This window comes from Brachycentrus maculatus, unplaced genomic scaffold, assembly GCF_059751285.1.
Source record: "Brachycentrus maculatus isolate JH-2025_06_01 unplaced genomic scaffold, ASM5975128v1 h1tg001603l, whole genome shotgun sequence".
Lineage (NCBI taxonomy): Eukaryota > Metazoa > Arthropoda > Insecta > Trichoptera > Brachycentridae > Brachycentrus > Brachycentrus maculatus.
In genome coordinates this window covers 1-23,465 of record NW_028282226.1, presented here as the reverse complement: position 1 = coordinate 23,465, position 23,465 = coordinate 1, and the positions used below count along the sequence as shown (strand labels likewise).

The 23,465-nt window shown below is 38.4% G+C and overlaps 1 pseudogene; it reads left to right on the top strand.

The window, feature by feature from the left end:
* The first annotated feature begins 12,134 nt into the window (after nucleotides 1-12,134).
* LOC148298781 (serine/threonine-protein kinase Nek3 pseudogene) lies at nucleotides 12,135-21,492 on the top strand (annotated as a pseudogene).
* Nucleotides 21,493-23,465: the final 1,973 nt, after the last annotated feature.

The following is a 23,465-nucleotide window of genomic DNA, read 5'->3' as shown; positions in this document are numbered from 1 at the left end:
GATATGATCAACGTAGACTGGAAGCGAGGCAGGAAAAACTATACCGACATTTTGCTCAAAAAATAGCCATAGCTACCTCGAGCCCCCACTAAAGCCCAATAATATAGTTTAAAGTCTTTGAAAGTTAGCAAATTCAAAGATGGAAAAATGCAAATCAGCAACAAAGCCGATTTTGGAAGCCATCCCATAATCTATCTCAACTTGGGCAGAATCTTGGGCAGCACCTATCTCGAAATCAAGTATGAAATCCTGCACCTGATCATTGATGCTTACAACTTTCACAAGTACCTACTCAAAACGAAAGCAGTGAACCAATTTAAGTTCCAGTATCGGCACATCATCGAGATTATTAAGGCCCCTGAGAAAATAGAATGGAGTCCTATTGATAATCTGCTGATGAACTTGAAAGAGACGCTTGAGTAATATTTCAAAAACACCTGCTATATTCTCGTGGATAACTATGATTTTCCACTCCTCAAACTGCTCAAAAAATAAAACATGAGCGAAATCCGGCAAATGGCTGCTTTACTATGTTCTCTCTTCGCCGACTTCTAATCCAAACCCTACATTCCTCCTTCTAGCGGCAATAAGGTATACTACACCAAGGGGCAAAGGTACTCCAGCACTCGGGCCATCTTGATGGGTAAGACCAACATCTTCTCAACATACCTGCATTGCTATGTTCACCACGGTGTGGCAGACCCTCACTTCTATTCAGAATTCGGGATGAGCATGTAGGAGGTATCTGATGTGTTGCTCCCTCAGATCTTAATGCCTCTGAAGATATCACAAAAACTGACGCATTTTTAACTGCAATCCTCAAAAGGACATCTCAGGATTAAAAACCTTCTCTAACATGTAATAAAGAACTGGTACAGTGGGCACATTCAGCAGCTTAGTGCGAGCAAATAAACAGAAGACTCTTCAAAATAGGATAAGAGTCTGAATGAAAAATGCGGGTTTGCAAGCATATGGATGTATCTCAAAGATTACATCAGCGAGGGGACTGTAGGGTATGGAACCAGCTTTTGGCGGCATAGTGATGATTTTGATGTCGATGAAATGTGGTACTTTAGACGAATATTCAAGTCAATCAAGATTGGGAAGATGTTCGAGTTTCAAATCCAAAATCCACCCTATACAAAATTGCTGATTTCTGACTTTCTGAACCCCAACAGCTGTAAGAATAATGCTCTCTCAGGTCCTGAGGTGATACATTTAGGGTACAGCTTGGGATTCATCACTGGCATCTTTCTGCCGATCTGCGCCCAATAAACCTACTTAATCCAACCCCACTTCCCAAACCTCGATATTCTCACTAAATTCAAAAGCTCGATCCTTAAATATCTATAGCCCGCATTCGTAAGCACCTAGGAATTACAAAAGCCAAATCAGCCTTTCCACAAGCGTGACACATTTAATCTGATGGATCCTGCAATATTTAAAAGCCAATTGTAGGGGATCATAAGAAAGTTATCCAGAATAGAGAACAACAACAATGTTCAGTAAGATGAGTGCTGCAGCTTGTACTTCATGGGGATTATCTATTATCGAGTGCTTTATGAGCCTGGCTGCGATTTCGTACCTGCGATCAGTATATAGAGCTCAGGGTCGTTGCAGCTGGACAATATTTTCATTCATAGCCCGAAATAGGCCTGCAGCGAGCAGGCCAAGAGCAGAAAGGCAATACTAATTGATATTAAACACTCCAAGACAGGAGAACAGGGATAAATTAATAAGCTGTTTTTGGCTTCTCTCCGGGAAATCTATTAAGATGCGAAGAACCTGCAAAGGATGGTTGATTTACTATAGCACCAAAGAACTCTTCCTGTCAATTAGTGCTTTATCAAAATCAGGGTCGGAGTCCTGGCTCACTGGCCCGACTAGCCCACCCATCGGCTCTTTCTGATGGCTGACATTACTCATTCATATTATGAACTGCTCACAATCGTTGCATTTTTTCAGAGAAAGTAATGCCGTTTGAAGTGGCAAAAGGCCTTCTTCTCATCTGGAAACGGCGAAAAGTATAAAGCATCAGAGCCAATCGATTATGAACAGTTTTTGGAGCAGATCCGGATGATCAGCAGAGGAGATGGATAGTTGCTTTATAACAAACTAAAAACAACCGTAAAAGCACTCAGAAAAGAGAATCAATGTCTGCCCCAGGACTCAGAAGAAGATGCTCTGAAAGAACACTAAAAGCAGAAAGTATGGGATAAAAGAAGAAAGAGAGAGGCGAACTTTGAAAAAATTTACTACGACAACAATGAATCCTAATTAGAAATAAGGAAATCGTCTTTCTCAGGCAAACTCCAAAACTTTGTGAACTCAGAACAAATCTATCAGCAGGCCATCGCCAAAGAAAAAAGTCAGGTGTGGAACTAATCTTTCACTTCTCAAAAATCACTATACCGACATCCTCAGAAAAAGAAAGAGCTTCCTAGATCCCTAACGAGTGTGTCCAACTTTCCGACTCCAAACCCTCAACAAATGAGAGAGCGAGAAAAGCATATGCCAAGAACTCAGCAGATTGTCGATTGGAAAATCAAAGATTCCCAAATCAAACAACAAGACCAACCAAAAAGAAGTCGAAGTTCAAACTACAACAATGAGCTGGAAGAGTATAATTGGCCAGAAAAATATACGCATTCTTATTAAGTATAGGATCCAAAAGTAGCAAAAATGAATGAATACAACTATACTTATGTCAGCGATGAATAAGAAGAGTATGGAAGATAATAATACTAAATGTGCGCTGTTCCCAAAAAGAGAAGGAAATATGAATGAATGATCAAATTGTTGCCTGAAAGCGATCAAATCACAGATAAATAGTTCAATACTGTATGCAAATATTATATTATTATATTGCATTAGGTATACTTTATGATAGTTGCGAATAGATTTTAATAATCATTTTTCTTATTGATAGTGTATTTTAATGTATTTATATTTTATTGTATTTATGAGAAGTAATTATAAATAAAATAAAAGATTTGGAAGCGGCATGAACAAGCGCATTACTCATCTAGACTCCCTCTCTGACTTCAGTCTTGTTAGATTTGAGGAAGGGGACATTATTCTCTTGAATAAGTATACCAGGCAACCATATCGCTACTACGAATTGAATTAGCAAATCAATATCTTGTCTGACATCTTTCATCCCTATCTGCTGCGGCCTATGCTTCACAAAAACGGGGCAATTTACTCCAAGGCAGATTCCACATTAGCCATTGAGCTTGACACGAGACTGCGAGCATATGAGCCAATTAGCTACTCTATTGAGGAAATTGTTAACACTTTCACCCCCATAATTGAGTGTGTTGAATATCTTCACAACAATGGAATTGTCCACGGCACCATTTCAGCTTAATCGATTTTGTTCTTCGAAAATGGAGAAATCCTTTTGAAAGATTGGATTTTCAGATCGAAATCGAAATAAAATCTGTCATTTTAAGTAACAAAGGCTCACGATCTAAAGAAATTGGGAATGCTCATCACGCAAGCCGCTTGCTTGTAAAAATCAGAATCCATTTCGGCCTTGTCTGTCTAGCAGATTATTTCAAAAATACTATAAAAATATCCAGCCAGCTTCTGCTATGGTCTGATTATCCTACTTCAAGGTTTATATAAAAAACTGAGCACAGTCTTGAGTTTGTTAAGTAATGCTGAGAAAACAGTCAAGGATTAGGAAGTTATTGGAATTTTTAAGAAGGCTTAAGATTTAGTTGCGATCAGGAAAAGTTAGTAAACTCACAGAGCAGAGCAAGAAATTTTGAAAAGGAAAAAAATAGAGCAATAAAATGAAAGGGAAAAGGAAAAGAATAAGCAAAAATAAAAATAGAAGCAGAAGTAAAAGTAAAAGTAAAAGTAAAAGGAAAAACAGAAATAAAAGATTCTACCACAAACTCCAAAAAAAGAGCCAATTGGATAATCTAATTTGTCAAACATTAGCTCGAATGTCTCCATGCAGAATTCTCCGACAAAAAAGTTTAATATCAACCCAAACAAAAAGCTCATCAAACTGTAAGACTCGTAAAATAAGAAATCATTCAATGAGGATGTTAAAAAGCGGCAGATATAAAAAATAACCAAAATTATCGAAAGAAGCAATGCATTTGTTAACTAATTAATGGCACGGAAGAACAATGAAAAGAAAATGCTTTATATTTCCAAAATGCATCACACCACGATGTATGATTCATTTGGAGGTGAAGTAGGAGCAAAGAAGAGCCATTTAAAGGAAAGCCCCAAAATGGCATCTCCTTCCAAAAGAATTCGATCGATTTCCAGGAAAAAATGAAGATCTTTTGATTTTAATACTGCTTATGAATTATTTGCTGTACTATTTAAATATATTTAGAGGATCTCATCCAACAGTCATTGAAAGTTCGATCGTAGCAAACGAGCACTTAAAGTTCAAATTTCTCTTATTTTGGCATCTAATGTATCATGTTTTATATTTTATCCCTGAACTCATAAAAGTAAGCATAGAATTAAAGAACTATAAAAATGCTATAAAATAAGTATATGCATAACTCAAATAATCATTCCCAAGAAGTAATACTTGGAACTTGGCTTACGAATGAGAACATAACGGCTAGAAATGTCATTATTTATCTACGCTGCTTTATCAATATCCCAAATATGGCCCATGCCTCCTTATCTGCATCGACTGTAGAGGAATCCTCCAGTTGTGATAGTGCCAATGATACGCCTCTTCATATTTTGTGCTGCCTTCTTGAGTTTGCAGTTAATGCTCTCGTAAGAATAACTTCGGTAGTCTATTTTTTATGACACGTGTTGGATTGGTTCCTCCTAGACGATGCTTTTTATAGTTGCCCCTTCATTGAAACATTCTTCTATTTTTAGGTAGTCTTCGTTTTGTAGCTCGCAGATATAGGACCCCGAAATGCATCTTCCTCTCCCCACCATCTCTATCCTCACATTTTTATATCCATTATTTTACGACGCAGCGAAGGAGTTTTAGAAAGGAAAAGGCGAACTTATTTTTTGATAGTTTGGACGTTTTTGAGGCGGCAATCGACTGTGTTTCTTTATGAGCTTCATACACTTTTATCTAAAATATGCAGAGTAACTTAAAGTGCCAGGATAGTCCTATGGAAATGCCCGTACCCCAGCCTCCAATAAAAAGTGCTTGTATTCACGCTGTCCTACCACCTTCAAATTCGTATGGGTTAGACTTCTCCAAATTTGACAGTTACTCCCACTACTACAAAACAAGTAACACCCAGTGAAGAAACTCGCGTGAGCTTAATCATAAACCTGGCCATAGATTTAATTTGAATTAATGAGGGCAATCGCAAATGGATGAACTTTCGTAGTAATTAAAGAAGGATGTAAAAGTTACGTTAAGGTCGCTTCTTTAATTTATACTTACTTTTCAACCATTCGTGGTGGTTACTACAATTATTGCTTCGATGCTTATTGCGGCTTCTCTGGGATGCTTAGTTGAGAAATGCAATTATTTGGTTTCTGAGAAAGCAGTTGCTTCTTTTAATTTTTTCCGAGTTTGTTGGTGCGCCTATGCGTATATTTGGAACGCGAGGATAATTTAATCATCATTTTCTAAGCTTCCAGCTGATTTTACTTACAATTCCGGCTTTATTCGGCAAAGTGCGCCCAAAACAATTTGCATTTATCCTAATTTTGTAACTAAAGTTGGCTCTTCTTTTCTAATCCTACTCCAAAACTCATCATGTTTCGATAGTGCTATTCAAACTGAGCCCTTAACTTTTGATTCGAAGTTGGGTCATAACTTTGTTTCACCTGTAACTAATGCGGAAATGATATCTATGGGGCATTATGGTGAGCTTTCTTTTATACTTTGAGTTACTCGTTACGCCCATTTTCATAAATAATAGCATTTGTTTTATAATATGACGGATTTGACAATTTGCGGTTTTCGCTGGTCTGATGAGTGATCCTTGTGATAGCTTATTGCACTCTTTCTACTGACTTTGGGCCGACTAATAAGTATATTTGAAAGAGTGGTGAATCTATTTGAAACTGGGGAGAATCTGTACTCATTTATGAGTTATAGTTGCATGACTAAAATGCTTTCCTGATTTATAATTAGCAACATGGATCAAAGAGACACTGCATTTTAGTTTAATTTTACAATACGATCAGCAGAGGACATATTGGGGATGAATGGTAAAACTATCCATGATAGATCTGCGATAATCTTAATTATGCGCTGTTAGGAAGTTGGGTTGATTTGATTCGTATGCATTAGGGGATTTGGCCTTTATTCAGGGTTATAGTCAGCGATCTCAGGAAAGAGAAATCGATTAAGCACGCATTGTGTCTAAAATGGCGATATGCTGATCGAAAGCATTTATCATTTGGAGTGTATCCAACTTTATATCCAAAGTAATCGATCATTCTCATGCGTTTTGTTGCCCATAAGTGAGTCGAAAGCCATTTGCTTTTTTCACTCCTCAACTTATAGGATGTTAGCAAGCGATGCTTTTTCCGAATGCTCTTCCGGCATTTTGGGAGTTTTTGCATACTTTATGCTTTGATCAATTATTATTCCATATGCTTGCGAAGCCGCAATGGAATTCTGAACCTATTATGACTCATTGCTCTTCTTCGAAGAGATTTGGGGACCGATTGATGGCCTTTCTTTTGTGTATCTGCCTCCAAGACCTCTGAGAATTTGACAATCTAGCTGGCTCTGTCCTGCACAAATTTGTTGAAATCTAAGTGCCTGTCTGTTGCGCTACTTTCCATGAACGAGATTCAGAGATAAATGATAAATTTAATCTAATAATCTTATAATAATATTGTTATTCTCACAAAATTGAATATACTCAATATATTTCGACCCAGCAACATTTATGCAATTCTTCTTGAACAAGCAGATCAGAGTTCCAGCTTTCCTTATTATTAGTGAGTTGTTTTTTTTAATTTTTTTGGTTTATATATTTGAATCGTGCATTTTAGATCCTCTGCTACTAACAGAATGGCTGCATTATTTTTTAGTTTCCCTGAATAGTTTGGAGCTCCGCATAGGGAAACAATCTTTCGGTCGAAATAGTACTCGTAACCCTCTTCGCATATCTACGATCGAACCAGCAAATCCAAACTGTTTGCGTAGAGGAATTTCTCTGTGACATCTTGGCCAAAGAGATAAGAGATTCCTTTTGGATTTTTTTAGTAGCCTTGCATATAGATGTAGGGATCTGACCAGACAATATCACATGCCAGTCCTTTTTTTGGAATGTCGACATCTAATTCAAGTTTGCAGAGATCCTTTGGATGAAGCAAACTAGGACTGAGGCCGCCATGCACGCAGAATATTTTATTCTCGATGAGAGCTCCGTATGGCATTTTATTAAAGATTTCACAAACCTTCACCCAAACCTTCAGACTATATTTACTGCGGCACTCCTCATAGAACCCGTAGATCTTGGTCATTGCAGCTGACTCGTCGCAGCCTCGAAGCATATTCATTCCAGAGCCCCTTATAATCTTATATAAGAAAAGCATCAGGAGGGTCTCTAGGGATTATTCGCTTTTGTTGACGTATCCGCCCAAAAATAGGTAATTACATTTTTCGGGGGAGCCGAACACATCAAAGATCTTGATCAAATCCCGAAACTGACCCTGCACCATGCCTGAGTTATTAATTCCATACCCATAACTTTGACAGGGGCATAGAGCTCCACAATATTTCTGCATTACTCGATACTTTGCTTCGCATGATGGCATATCTTCAGCACTTCATTTTCGGTCAATCTCTCCTCGCTGTTGTTTCGGCCGTATTACAATAGTTTATGGAGACATTACGAAGCGCTAAAAGGGCTGAGAGCATTTGAAGATGAATTTTTCTATGGGAAATTATTTGGGGCATTGGCATCGAACATGCTGTACTATTTTTGTATAATTTGTTTTATAATATATCAAAAATATGCACTTCAGTCATGCTTCTCGAGGATCAGTCACCCTCGTGCTCTTGCGGATCACCTTTTGATATTACTTTATCCGAACAAGCCTTGACCTCTCTAATTACTTTTTTGACAATTCCTCGCGCTTTGCCTTAACTTCAGGAAGGTTATCATAATTTTTGCGAGTGAGGGCATACATTTCCTTTTTGGACACTTTTACCTTGCTACCTCCGATTAGTCTATTGATAAGCTCCTCCGAGGGATCATTGGAGTTCCTTCTTTCATTTAGCGTTTTGGTCTGAGCTTCATTTAATTTCTTCTTACGCTCAGCCGCATTATTCACTCTGATGTTTTATTTGTTGCTATTAAGCGCATAATTTTTCACAACTCGTCCGGAATTTTTATTTGACTCGTAAATATTTTAGATCGGTTCAGCCTTGGTACTTTCAATTATATGAATTTATGGTCGCTCTTATTTATTCTTGGGCTTTTGGCTTGGTAGTTTACCGCCCAGTTTTTTAGCGAATGCCTCAGCCAATGACATTCCTTGGAAGGATTTCTCACCCATCGGAATTTCTAGGAAAACAGGTTGCTGTATCGAAATTGTTTGCATCTCTTTCGGTTTTCTCTATGATGGGTCACTCACAATTATCGGAGGCGTATTTATTTCCGTATCTATCGCCCTTTAACTTTATATCGCTTAAACACCTTCAAATATCTTAGAATCAGGCTTATTGCGGGAATTCGGACTTTCATCAGTTTCTTTCTTTTTCAGTTTGTTTTCGAGTTTTGGCTGAAGAGTTCGTTCAGCATTAAATTATCTTTTTCGTTGAGGTGGCTGTATATGAATTTATTAAGAATGCAGTTACTGTATAGCATCTGTTTCGTCATACCCCTTTACATGGCTTGCTTGCTCAGTTCGAATGAAAAGCTCTGGCTTTTTAGCAATTGTGAACCTGGCACTTGTCCTTGGGGTCGTAAAACAAGTCTGCCCTAAATTCCGTATCGCTTACAATTCCATAATTCTTTTCTCTTGAGTGGTTTGGAAATTGTGGAAAGAATTTGTTTTGTTGACAGAATTTGTTTTGTTGGCAGAATTTGTTTTGCTGGCAGATTTTTGAAGTGGGAAGACATTGTTGATGACAATTTGCTTAGAATTTGTATTTTGGTTCCATGGCTCTTCGACGAAATTCTTCATCATTGAGCCCTGTCCTTCATGATCATTGGGGTGTTTCCTACTTTTATGATGACTGTTTTTCTGGGGGCTACATTATTTGCTGCAACTGTTCGGACAGTTGATCGATGCCTGCAATAGCTTCTATTTTCGTGCAAAAGGCCTCATCTGAGTATTTTACAGCTCGCTCAGAGTCGACATTGGAGTCTGACACATCTGGCTCCTGCCTAGCATCGATGCATGGTTGACCTCAATGATATCTAGCAATCTGTTGACGACCGAATGATGCAATTATTGGAAATACTGGTTATTTTTCTATACTATCTGTTCTAATGGCTTTGAATTACCATTAGATCCGTATTTATGTGATTTCTGTGAAGATGCGCTCGTTTATTTTTTTATAAAATTATCTGAACGCTATTCCGCACCCTCTCCAGTCTTAGCTCTACTCGAAAATTGTTCAGCCGATGACGAATTATTTATTTACTTCAGAAGGCATTAATGGCTTTCAGAATAATTTATCCAATTTGCTGAAATTGCATTATTTTTAATTGAATGATATTCATGCTGATTATTGAATTGAGAATAGTTTTCCTAATTTGATTGTTTTCGCTGCTACAAATCGCGATTATGAGCACTTTCGAGCAGACGCTTCTTGTTGGAAATGATAATTTATTTATTTTTTGATGCAAGGTAGTCCCTGATCAGTTGGTCCTTCTTTGGCAATAGATCATAAATGAACTTCCTCTCTGTTTTCTGCCCATATTTCCTTATTTGCTGCGAAATAGTGGCTTATTTTGGTGTATATTCCTCCTTTTAATTCATGTCTGCCTTGAAATCATATACTTGGCTTGGTTAATCTTATAGACATGCATCGTTATTATTCTACCCATAAAATGAAGCCTCCCTTTGGGACAGTGCCTTCGGATATATTTATCTTTGCAGTTTGAAGTTGTGATACTGCTGCTATTTGTTCAGCTGATGCATTTAGATGTTTTGGATGTTTTGGGTGTTGGATGTGTGATGAACTTGCGGTTCTGTGGAGTATTGCATGATGGATTAAACTAGCAAATGTTCACTATTTCTTTTCATAGATTTGTTCGTTTGAGTGTGTGGTTTAGTGTCAGAATGAGGGTTGCTTCTGTTGGGAGTGGATGTCAGGTGGTTGGGTTATGCTATTAACTGCATTATAAGTTAATGAAGTATATTTGAATTATGGTGCCTGCTCAGATTAATTTTTATTATGTGATGCTAATTGACATAAATTTTATAGAAAGGCTGATGATGATGTGTTAACTGCATAAATTATCATTGCTGTTCCAGTATTACTTCAGGGGCTTTGATTGAGGGTTGGAATGGCTGTGGGGCGAATATTTCATATTTTTACCAACCAAAGTTCCATACTTTCGGGAGGCCTTCTTGGACAACATCCGGCCAGTCTTTCCAGTCGAAAACGGGATATTTTCCATTGCTGGTTGACGGCCCTGAAATAACCCAGATGTAATTCCTCATCAAAGTGTCAGGTGTCAGGATCTTGCAATCAGTTAAGCCGAATGCTGATGGATTCTTTGTGGCTAAATCGGCACGTGGTGCAAGCCCGATAGTCGGATCTTCATAATCGTTAAAAATGAGCCATTTCTTCATATCCTAGGCATTTTGCATCATCAGATTATATTTTCCATACTGGATGGCCCGAGGTTCATTGTCGTAGGTATAGGGATCTGTAAGATTGAGGGATGCGTACATTTCTCATAGCCGAGTTTGTCGGAAATTTTTTTCGTATAAGGAATGTTATAGGAGGCAACGTAATCCCGATTTTTCAAATCGTCGGTCATGTCGACAACGGAGTATTCTGAAAAGCCTTATTACACGAGCAAAAGGACCTCTTAGAACTTTCCTCTGTTGAGCTGTTTTTGGTCGGCAACCAGCCACTGGTTATTATGGGTGCCACTCCTGCCTTTGAGGAAGTACTGGACCCACTCTGTTGCGTTTTTGGCTAGGTTTACAGCAATTGTGGCTCTGAGCCAGCACGGGAGAGTGTTCGGAGACAAGTCTTTATAGTTTTCTGTGTTTTGGTTGCTGAGAGATGTCTCCATCACGACGAGCCCCGATGAAAGCACATAGAAATCATCTTTGGAGATGAGATCTCCAGGCCTCGAGCTAAATGAGAACCACTGGGATCCGACATTGGTGTCCCTCGAGGGAAAGTGATAAGTCTTGAAGATCCGCAGCAGGAACGGGTAAATGTTATGTGTGCTGTGCCCATAGTAGAGTTGCCCCTTGATTAGTTTGATGAACCCATTACAATTGCCACCTTTTTCTGTCTTCTCCTGATTTTTCTGAGCAAAACTCTCCATGTGGGACCTATCATGAAATGCGGGGATCAGATCCTACAGGTCTCCCACATTGGTCAAGTAGTAGAACTGGCTGAACCCGATATACATGAACATAGTGCTTTCAACATTGATCCTAGTGATGTATCCGCGGTACATGAACCGAAGTTGCTCGAGATATGCTACAAGTTATCCAATAGGTACCTTCTGCATGCTGCCAGTAAATATCCCTCGGGTGGGTTTCAACCATTTTCTCAATATATTCGAGCTGCTGGTCAATAAAAGATTGGGTTTATGAGCTTAAGGTTTCAGATCCCTGAAGAATGCTTCCCACTAGGTTTTGGTATGCGGAGTAAATTTATCTGTAGGTAATGTAGCCTTCAATGAATCCGGCGCCTCGATGTTGCTCAAGGAGTCCTTTTTGAGAGTTCGCATAAATGTGAAGATAGTTCCAGCCTTTTTCATACATGTAGGCCTCATAGTTGGCATAGACAAGCTCGTTATAATCTCTCACATTCGATACTTCGTAATTGGGGCTGACCGAGTAGATGGCGGAGGAGATAGGCACCATTAAGCCAAGAAGGATTATCAATATAGATATTTTCATACTCATCAAAATATTATTATCTTATGCTTACATAATAGCTACTACTTGATATGCACCTTCCTGTCAATGTATAATAATTTAAAAACTAACTGCCAATCAAACTCAGCATGATAAGAGAGTACGATTACAACCCCGATGAAATGGCTGAGGATATTTGTGTGATGATCCTCCCCACTTCGAGCTGTCACTCCCTGCAATCGAGCAGGAAAGATTTTGATAAAGATCCTCACAATGTCCTGCGCGATCTTTCACATTTCATCCAATAATCCAAGGGCAAAGAGGATGAGAGAATCGAAGAACTCAAAAAGCGGCAAAAACATATAGGGCTCTAAATCAACAGAAAGCAAGCCATCAAGGAAAACAAAAGGAAATAACTCCAGTAAAAGTAGAAATAAAGGTCTTTGAAGTAATGCACTTTCCATCCGAAGCTACTCTCGAAAGGGCCAAAGCGAGACTTTAACGAGTTCCTGCATCAACAAACCGCTCATACGCAGAAAATCAAACAGAAAAGTTAAATGCTCAAGAAGAATGTCGAGGAGCAGCAGGAGCAAGCCACTTATCGGCCTAAAATTAACCCAAGAACTATAAAAAACCGACAGGAAAGAGACCAGAAACCAAATACAGTCTACGAGAGGCTGTATGCCCTCAAGGATAAATAGAACCATATTAATGAAGACAATAGAGATAGAAATGCGTAATAGCAGCCCTTCCATCCAGCTATTAACCCCAAAAGCAAGAAAATGGTGCGAAATGGCCCAATAGATAAGCTCTTATACTCCGACGCCCTCCGGAGACAGTAGAAGGACAATTAGATTCTCATGACATCGAACTCAGTGTGCTCAAAGCCATAGAGAAACCTAAATGTAAACAACTAAAAGTATGCTGCACAAAAGTTTATCCGATAATTCTTTTTTAGCCTCGAAGACCTCCAAATTAATTCTTCACTCAATTACACCATGAATCAGAACATGCTGAATGAGCTTTTAGTGCATATGGGCTTCATCCATAAAGAGGAAGAATACTAATCAAACACTTCGGAAAATGAAAGATCTTTAGCGCAGGAGGCCTATTTTCTGATCGAGAAATATCATGCCAACGCGCGAAACGTATGCGTGTTCTTATTGGCATTGATAGGAATCTATCACATCAATCCTGTTAATTTTGAAGAGGGAGACCAACCGGATGAAAGCAAATAACTCAACTTTGACGAAACGGAAGGCAGAAAGATACAGAAGCATTTTGATCTATTCTATAGGAACAGACTGTCATCTGAAGGCAATCGCAAAGTCTCAGAAAAAGGGCAAGAATATTCATTCAAGCCTAAGATCAACAAGCAAAGTACCTCCATGGCAGAGAAACATCGAAATCTCATGCTTGAAGAAGCCAACCAGCTCATTGAGTAGTACCCCGACATCGATTTCTCTCTGCCTGAAGATGGAGTCATTTCTCATACTGATTTGCTCGTTCTGCATAAAATGGCCAAAGATATTGAAAAATAGAAGACCAAATGCGAAAGATAGAACCTATAGCTGCAATAGTGCACATTCAAACCTAACACTTTTGCTTCTTCTCTCACCAACTCCAAAATATCGGACATTGGCTTGCTGGGCTACAAGAAATCACAAGAGCTCTACGACTACCATAAGAGCCTGCAGAGCAAAAAATAATCCATCAAGAGCAGCAGGAAATAGGAGGACTTTTAGTGTACTTTCAAGCCTCAAATAAACAAAAATAAGATACCAACTCAACTAGTTGCGCCAAAGAGTAAACAGACTGACGAGACTTTGTATCGATTATATAAGGGAAGGGCATAGTATGAAGAGAAGAAAAGATTCCTCGAGAGAGGCGAGCTCGTTAAAGAAGACAAAAAAACTGTGACTTCAGATCAAAATGAAAGAGTGCCTAACTTGATCTTGGATGTCAACTTAGGAGAGCAAGCTGACCGAATTTTATTGTACAGAGGTGATGAAAATCGTTTGGAAAAAGTTGCCGCTGAGTTTGCAGAAAAACACTCTTTAGACGAGGAAAGTGAGGAAAAGCTGTTGTAAATGCTCAGAGCGGAAATGAATAATATTTTATAAAAAAGTGAGGAGGAAGATGAGAGCGAAGATGAAGATTTGTGATTTTTATAAAGTAATTGACTATTTTTGAATTATTAAAATTATCATGGTTTCGCATGGCATGCTTCAGGATCTTGCTTTTAAAGAAGAACAAAACCTTTTAATCTCGTACTAGGGTGGGCCCGGATAATCATTTACTGGCGCTGACAAATCCATTCTTTCTCCAAATGAAAAGTTTCGCTCGTTGAGTCCAATTGTGTTGTAAAGTTTCCGATCTCTTAGCTCATATTTTGGGCCAGGAACTGATCTCTGGGTTTCAGACATGATTTATGTGAACATTTTTTGTCTCGAGTGAATGGTCTTGGATTGCTTATCCTTTCCTGGAACTTCTCTCACTAAGTTATTTAAGTTATTACCATCATATTTAGCGCTTGGGTTTTGGAGTGTGAAGTGCCCTTCGTAGACATCTTTTCGGTGGCTGAGATATACTTTTTCATATGCTTTCCAATGCTGCGAAAATGTTCTGCCTTTTTGGCTGGATCTAGTTGTTTCATCAAGGTGAGATAGATTGTAGGCATTAGGTGCAGGCTTTTATCTTGCATTCCTGAGCACAATTTCTGAAATGGGTTTCTTGCGTCCTTTTCCAAATGTACATGTTTTCTTAGAGCTGGTGCTCGGGATTTATGGTTCGAGGATATCCAATGAGTTCCCAGCAATAGTTTAGAACCTTTTTTCTCTCGAAAAAGAATATTTGCGGCTGGAATGCTGCCAGGTTGCTGAGGACTGGTTCCATTTTATCAGTTATTTTTTCATTGGTTTTTTAGCATAAAGGAGATGAGCAGTTTTGGGTCTGTCTTCAGTCTTGATTCCAGTATAAGTCGATGCATGAGTGATTCTACGATTGGTAGAGGCGCACGAGTTGTTATTGTCGGCGTTTTTCATGAAATAGTTTTATTAATCCGCAATATAATCTACAATCGGATATTGCTAACTCATTTTAAAATTGCATAAATCAGAGAATTCGGCAGAGAATATTGAATTGCTCACAGCTCGCTCTTAGTATAAGATATTACCATTTTATGAATGAATCAATAGTAAAAGTTTCCGTTGCAGGGGTTAACTAAGTGTGTCAGTATGGAAGTCCCAGGAGGATAGCAATAGTTGCTGATTATTCTGTACCTGTTTTGGACCACTTTGAAGAATTATCGAATTTTCTGAGACGAAATATCAACTTTTGGATGTATATGGAACTTCAGACCCTTCTGCTCAGCAACCAGCTCGCAATCAAAAGCCTTTAAACCAGAGTCAAATGAGATCTTTTTTTAGTGGGTCGAACCGTTTCCAAAGAACTATAAAAACTTAATGAATGTTTCTGAGAGGGTTCTTGTTTTTTGTTTCTTTCTTTATTGCATAAAAAAAGCACAGACTCCATACAACAGAACGCTTTTGATGCTTAAGTGCAATCCTCTTTGGCGAATCATACACCAATTCACCAGATAAAGATAGCGCAGCTCCTGGACATCGCTTTCTTCGATGGATTTGAGATAATCAAGCCATGTTTCTGCAACGAAATTAACCCAAATCATCGTTTTCGAAGGTGCATGCTCAATCACGAACCTAATTTATTCCTGCTTTTTGTTTGTGCTGGAGCTGTAGAATTTGAAGTTTTAGTTTTTGGTGAGGTTCTCAACGAGTGTGTTGACAGTTTCGTTTTTAAATTCAGACATTACGATGTATATCTATATCTCAGTTCCTCTTAGATAAAACTCCTTGTCAAAGAGAGGACTCATGATGCTGAATTTGGCTACTTATGGAACTAACAGCAATGAGTTTTGATGGCCGCTTTTAATTGAGCTTTTAAATCTATATTAAAATTGTTTTACTCTTTCAAAACATTCTGTTTTTGTTAGTGTTCAGATTTGGGTGGTGAGACGTATTCAATAAAGTCGATGATTTCGTTATGAAAGCGAATAATAGGATGCACAATTGAAAGTGTCTTCGAAGAAAGCCAGGGTGTTTGGTTTATCAGGTCTTCAGCAACTTAGGGCACGAATTTAATATGAGGCTCTTCCTGCATTTTCGGATTTAATTATTGAAGGCACCAAAATTAACTAATAAAGAAATATAATAATTAAATCGATTGTGACAAATCGGAGAAGATCATTTGCTACTATTTAAAGAACTGATGCCGGCTAGGTTCAGCTTTGGGGGGTTGACGATTTGCTTTTTCGAAAGGGTTTGTTTATTTTTGTCTGCCTATGGGTCTTTGGTTGGGGCTTAAGGCTTGATGAAGTTGGGATTCAATTAAAAAAACCTCATAATTTTGCTCTTGACTTCCACCTTCACCTCGCTATTGGCACGAGAAGGGCTCCTTTGACTCCTGTTGAACCTCTCTCGCGCAGAGCTTTCCTCATTCATCAGATCTTGGATGAATTTGCTGTTCTCGAGAATATCGAAAATGGCTGCCTTTTATTTGCACTCCATTAATTGAGAATTTAACTCATCCAGAAATCTAACCTGCGTCGCACTCAAACTCGATATGAAATTCAAGTCGATGTTCGCGCTAATATAATTGCCTTGTAGCACCGCTAAGTTCTTCTAATTCTTGTCGTCCAAATAGTAGTTATGAAACAGCATTTTATCAACAAGCTGGCCACCCAAGGGCACTTTCGATTAGAAGCTCATGTAGTCAAATTTGTTTTTAAATGAATCTTTCCATTACTCCGCCTTTTGCTTGTCAATGTTATCTTTATCCAAGTTCAAGAAATCGTGTAGATTTTTGTTGGATATATTGGCTTGATGCTACTCCACAATCCTTTCTCGAGGGAGAGTCATGATTTGGTCATCATTGAATTACACTTTCTGGATCTCCGCCAATTTCGCGAGCACAGTTTTGAGGAGCTTCACTTTTTCTGGAGATCTTTTGTGGTAAATGTTCTCGCAAAGGGCCTTCTCTAAATACATTATCGTGTTGTCGAAATGGTTCAGCTTCTTATAGCAGTAGCCTAGGCCTTAGTAAATATGCGCCAGGAGGTTGTTTTTATCTCCAAACTTATCAATATATCCTAGTGCGACTATAAAGTACTCAATGGCTTTTTAATACCTTTGCATCTCCAGTAGAATTAGGGACGTGTTATAAAAGCAACTAACGCCCTGCTCTTTGCGAATCCTTCCCGCCACAAGGAAGCAGGCCAAAGCTTTATTCTTCTGTTTGTAGAAGGAGAAATATTGAGCAAGTAGATAATAAACATTCGAAACCTCAAGCGAGTCGGCGCCATAAAAGATCTCACAATGCTTCAGTAAAACTTCTATGATGTTGACTGAATTTCTGGCAAAGTGATATGATAGGTTTGATAAGGTGGAGAGTAGTTTAAGTTTACCCGAAATCAAAGTGAGGATTTCTTGATAGTTGGGACTTTATATATCCATCTTTTGTGAGACAAGCCCCGTGTCTTTCAAGAAGTTTATCTTCTTCTTGATGTACATGTTGAGGATATCTTCTGCCTCGAAGTTTTTATCCATTATCAATATTTTTACATATGCGCAGACACTTGATCCATACTCAAGCTCGTGTTTCGGGTGGGGCGCCTTCAGCAATATCTACTCCTCGGCGGAAATTATGTTCCTTATTAATTCTTCGCATTTAGCCAGGTCTGGTTTGCTGGACAAAATCTAAAAGAATATCTTCTTATTATAGCTCACATACTTTTTAAGTTCAATGAGCTTATTTTCCGGACGTATGCACCTTCTCTTATGACTCGGCCAATCTGCTGTTTGGTGCTATTTGCTACAATAGTATTACTATTGGCAGTTGCTGCATTTTGATTCTGCTTTCTTATGGCAAAACCCACAAAATCGTATGGGCTCTTACTAATTATGATCCATCTCGACTCTTTCTTGTTCTGGCTAATTTTTTTTCATACTTCGCAGCCTTACAGTATTCGTTAAATGTGATATAAAACAATATTAATATGAAGCAATGAATAGGAATCATTTCATAGTTGTGTTGGATGTATGATACAATCAGCTGTCGTTTTAATGGAGTATCATTTGGAGAGTTTGCATAAAAAATTTAACATGTTTCAAGCCTTCAGTGCTCGAGGTGATCATTCCGATTTGAATAACCACATTTAAATCGGGCCGTATATTAATTTTAAGAACTCCTTTAAAGGCCTTCATTATTTATATCGCGCAAAATAGCGAGTAATCGATGGTTGAGCCTGGCAACGAAAATTAAGAGTAATTGGTGAGTTCATTCAGTTGAGGAATATACTTGCGTATGGAATTGGGAGGCATATGGTGCGAAAGTTTAAAGTAATCGGTTTTGAATGTCGTTGTTGATTTGTCCCAGAAATTATCGTGTTAGATCTTGGAGATTTCAACAAATGAAGACATCTTTAAGATCGAATTCGGTAATGCAATGGTAGTGTGAATGTTTGATGAGCCACACTGATACATAATTTTCATGGTCAGAAACCCATACGGAGCTTTATATGGCACGACCATGAGTTCATGCTTCACTTGCTGCTGCCCATCAATATATGCTGGAAAGTCCTGAGGATTCGTATAAACGAGGCAGTCTACATATAATTACAATATACTTGAATCCCCTTCGAATATGATTTCGATATTTTTGAGTTGCTTTGATGTCTTATTTCCAAAGTATACTTCTATTGAGAGGACTTCATTGAAGTTGCTTTAGTTTTGCTAGGAAATGATTTAAGACTTAAAGCCGATTTGCAATGATTAATTCTCGAACAAAGGATATCGGTTCCTGAAATTCGCGATTTTGAATCTTCGATTGCCTTGCTACTTTTTTATATTGAACAAAATGCTTTCAATTTCCTTACTCGCTAATATGATGTCTCCATCGTATTTTTTAAAAGGGGGCGCCAAATTTGGAGGATTTTGGAATATACTGTTCATCTTCATACCCGTTTTCGATAAAGTAGATGCTACGATTCGTGACCCTTCGATTCGAGCTCGAGGCGGGTGGGCTCTAATCATTTACTTTTATTTTTCAAGTGACTCTGCGTAAATAGGCAATTACATTTGACATATTTGAACCCCTTATTAGCTGATTTAGATTTTGACCTTTGCTAAAGTCGACTAAATAATCCATTCAGTCCGCTTAATCCAGCAATTTCTTCATATTTGTTCTTTTAATTTCGTGATTCATTAGCATTAATTTTGTTTTTTGCAGGCATTGAAGCCTTGGTCTATTTTGTAGGCTCATTGTAAGAAGAATTTACATTGGCATTCTGCTTAGATTGTTCCATTTTCGGTATTTCCACGGGCTTTTAAATTATAACCTTCGACTTTTCGTTTCTATTTTACAATTAAAATTACGGTGGTGGTTGAGGAGTTTTCTGATCTTGTACAACGCCAAATATTTATTCGTATTTGATATTGATGTCATCACAGTAACTTTTGTACTAGTTTTTCGACATATAGTTTTGGTAACATACATTTTCGACTTCGAGAAACCCACGAATCTTCAGATATTCTTCGACTATTTCAGGATTGGCATCATATATTGACTACCCGAATTCGTCGAATTTTTTAATCTCTCCAAGGAACATGTGGTGAGCCTTATTTATCGTTTCTTCGAGAGTTTCGACGTCATCACATTCATTGACATTGCTGATGTACTCATCGACTTTGAATTTCACAAATCGGACGAGGCTTTCAAATTTGCCGTTTTTTGCTGGAGCTCTATTCTCGACCGGAGATTCAGCTGGTGATGGATTATTTGATGGTTTCGATAACTCTTTTGTGTTGTCTTTTTTTTTCTGAGGGTAATATTAGTTTTCTGTCGGAAGGATAACATTGGATTCCACAAGCTTGCTGAGCACTTTTTTGAATTTGGTTGGCTATCCGTTCGGCATAGATGGAAAAGAGTGCCCCAGAAATATGATCATTTCGAGCAGAATTCGAATATACTTGTTGCCATAGAGGCCGGTCTTATCATCTGGAAATAGGTTCTTGCCCTTCTCAGATATGCTTTTCTTGGGGTCAGTTTAGGTGACAATCTTTTGAAACAAGTCGAGCAAGGTCGTGCAGCCGTTGAGGAGACCGATAAATTTTTTCTCCTTCTGCAAGATTATTTCCCGAAACATCTAAGTTATTTGCTAAAACTACCAGCATCGTGTAGAATTTAGTGAGGCCTTTGACGGACTTCTAGACAATATGGGTATAGATTTGCGTCATCACATTTTTTGTATAATTCTTTTGGAATACATTCTTCACGTATATGCCTTCGTAAATCATTGAAGCTACGCCGATTGCGATCTCCTCGCTTGTGATCTCGTTAAAGTCTATGTTAACTTCTTACATTCTTTTGATGTAATTATAGACAAAATATATTTCTGTTAAGCTGTAGCAAAAATAGAAACATCATAATTTAAATGAATGACGAATTTGTGAATCTTCTTATATTTACTTCCAGCTTAAATTATGGAATGTTTTGCTCGCCCTTTGATGCAGATTATGAGTGATGTGCGCCAAAAGTTTAACCATCCATGAATTCTTTTAATTTGAACCTCCTCGCAATTTGGAATGATCTTTTGGATTGTTTACCCGAATACCCGAATTGAATTATTTATAACCCAAGTATAATATGTAAGACAGCTTCGTTTCGTAAAATGGGAAGCAACGAGCTTAATAAGAAATTTATCAAAAAATGAAGGTGCTTGGGGAAGGTGCAATGGGAAAGGCTTACTTAGTTCAATCAAAGCACGACTAAAGGCTATATGTGATGAAGAGAATAAATATCGGCCATTTAAACCCAGTGTAAAAATAGAATGCAATGAGGGAAGCACAGCTTCATAGCATTGTTTCCCATGCCAACATTATAGCATTCAAATAAATCTACCACACAACGAAGGATAAGCTCTGCATTATTATGTAGTATGCCGAAGGTAATTGATCGGTTTCAACATTATAGGCGGCGACCTTGACTAATTAATCAAACAGCAGAATGGCTTACTCTTACCGGAAGATACAATTCTCAGCTATTTTTCACAAATCTGTTTGGGGCTCAACGAAATTCACTCCAAGTAAACATAAATTCGATTGCAGAAAAATAATCCATAGGGACATTAAAGGAGCCAATATCTTTCTAGCGAAAGACAAGCAAATAAAAATTGGAGATTTCGGTATTTCCAAAGTCACTGATCAAACTATGCAGGCATCCAAGACATTCGTCGGGACTCCGTACTACTTATCCCCCGAAATGATCGAAGGAAAGCCATACTCCACTAAAACTGACATTTGGTCTCTTGGGGTGTTAATGTACCAATTATGTGCTCAGAAACTGCCATTTGATGCAAATTCCCTACCTTTGCTCGCCCTCAAGATTCTAAGGGGATCATTTCCTCCTTTGAAAGGCCCCTTCTCGAAATAATTGAAGGCGCTGATCCTATCACTATTGCAAGTGAATGCCAGTAAAAGACCGAACGTTAAATAAATATTACGTACATTTTTTGTTATGTGAGTAAAACCTTTACTATCAAAATATATTCCAAAATAATCTCTTGAGCAAATCTCAGCTTCCCTGAAGTTACAGAAGGAGCAGACAAAGCTGAAGACTTCCAACACAGTGAAACCCACAAAGAAGTAAGCTTTCAAGAAGGAAAGCCCGGCTCAAGACGAGAAGCTGAAAAGAGAGTAGGCCAAGGAGAAGAGAGACGAAATGAGACAACAAATGAAAGATGACTTGAAAAATAAAGTACAATTTGTATAAGTTTAGAGGAGATAATTCGAAAAGAACAAACTGGAGAGCACCAAAAATATAACACTACCGGTGGTTGAGCTTGCGGAATAGAAAGCGAAAGTTAAATCGAGCAAACGCCTCTAGCCAAATGTTTAAGCGAAACTAGAAAAGCGAGTTTCTTAAAAGCCATGGAAAGTTCAAAAAGCAGGACGGCCATCGGGTAAAGAAATATAGGTTTAAATATTTGTCCCCGAAGGCAAGAAGCCAAAAGTTGTTGAAGCATAAATTCTACCTTCCCATGATTTTAAAATAGAAATATTCGAAGGGCCAAGACATACATCTCCGAATCTTTTTCCTGGGGAAACGTCGAGTCCTGCAAGTAAAATGGAGTAAAACGAATCATCCGTAATCGATTAGTAAATCGAAGAGTCAAACAACCTGGCAAATCTTCAAGATATGCTCGATAAGGTGACCAATGCGCAGCAGGCTGTCAATGGACTCGCTGACATGTACAATGTCAAAGATATATAACTGTATGAGTAATCCGAAGCCTTCGATTCTCAAGAAATCGTCGAGAGTAAGCCAGAAGAATCGATGAATGAGGATAGTGAGCCCATGAAATATATACACAATATGCGGAGCGCTTAAAATTTAGAGGAATGCCGAGAAGTCTTAGAATCAGGGCTAGGCGAAGAAAATTTTATTAGGGCTTATCAAATTCTGCGCTAGCATCTGGATGACTCCGAGAACAGAAACTTGAGAGGCGAGGATTTAGATGACTACACATTCAACCGGGAAGCCATCAGGAAAAAAATAGATTTTATTCCAGAAGAAACTTTCCAAGGCTATATCGTGCTCTTGTATACTCTTCTCATCCTCTAAGACGAGGAAATGAAAAAGAATTTCGATAGTGATGAAGACTGATTACGTTGTGTCATATCTATTGCGAGTATGCTATTCTTATTAAATGATATAAAGGGATATAAAGGGATATAAAGGGATAGTGATATTAGTGTGATATTAGAGTAATATTAAATTAGTTGCATAAATAGATAAATAAAATGGCGACAACGGGAGACTCGAAGCCCATCGTGAAGGCCACCGACATGGAGCATGAATAGTTAACGAAAGTGTTAGAGCTAGTGGAACTATCTTTCAAGGAGAACCTGAAGGATTACCGACAGTAAAGAGTCGTCTCTAGATATTTGAAAACTGAAATGGATAAACGAGGCAACGGCTGGAATTGCGTTGTAGGCAGAAACTTCGGAGGCCACGTGATCCACCAAACCAAAAAATATGTGTTCCTGCAAATAAGAGAGCTCAGCATACTTCTTTGGAAAGCATGATACTCTATGAGGCTATTCGTGGATCATTTATCAGTATAATCTTATCATAAGGAACTAGATGGCCTTCGCCTCTGCAGGTTGCATCAGTTATGGCAATTAAGCCATCTGGAATGCTCGATTCTGAACTATCAAACCTATTTAAATATGACCAATGATGTCCATTAATTATTACATACAATCTTCGATTATATATGAAAACTCTTCGATGCGTCAACTTATGGGTTGGGGTTGGGGTTGGGGTTGGGGTTGGGGTTGGGGTTGGGGTTGGGGTTGGGGTTGGGGTTGGGGGTTGGGTTGGGATTGGGGTTGGGGTTGGGA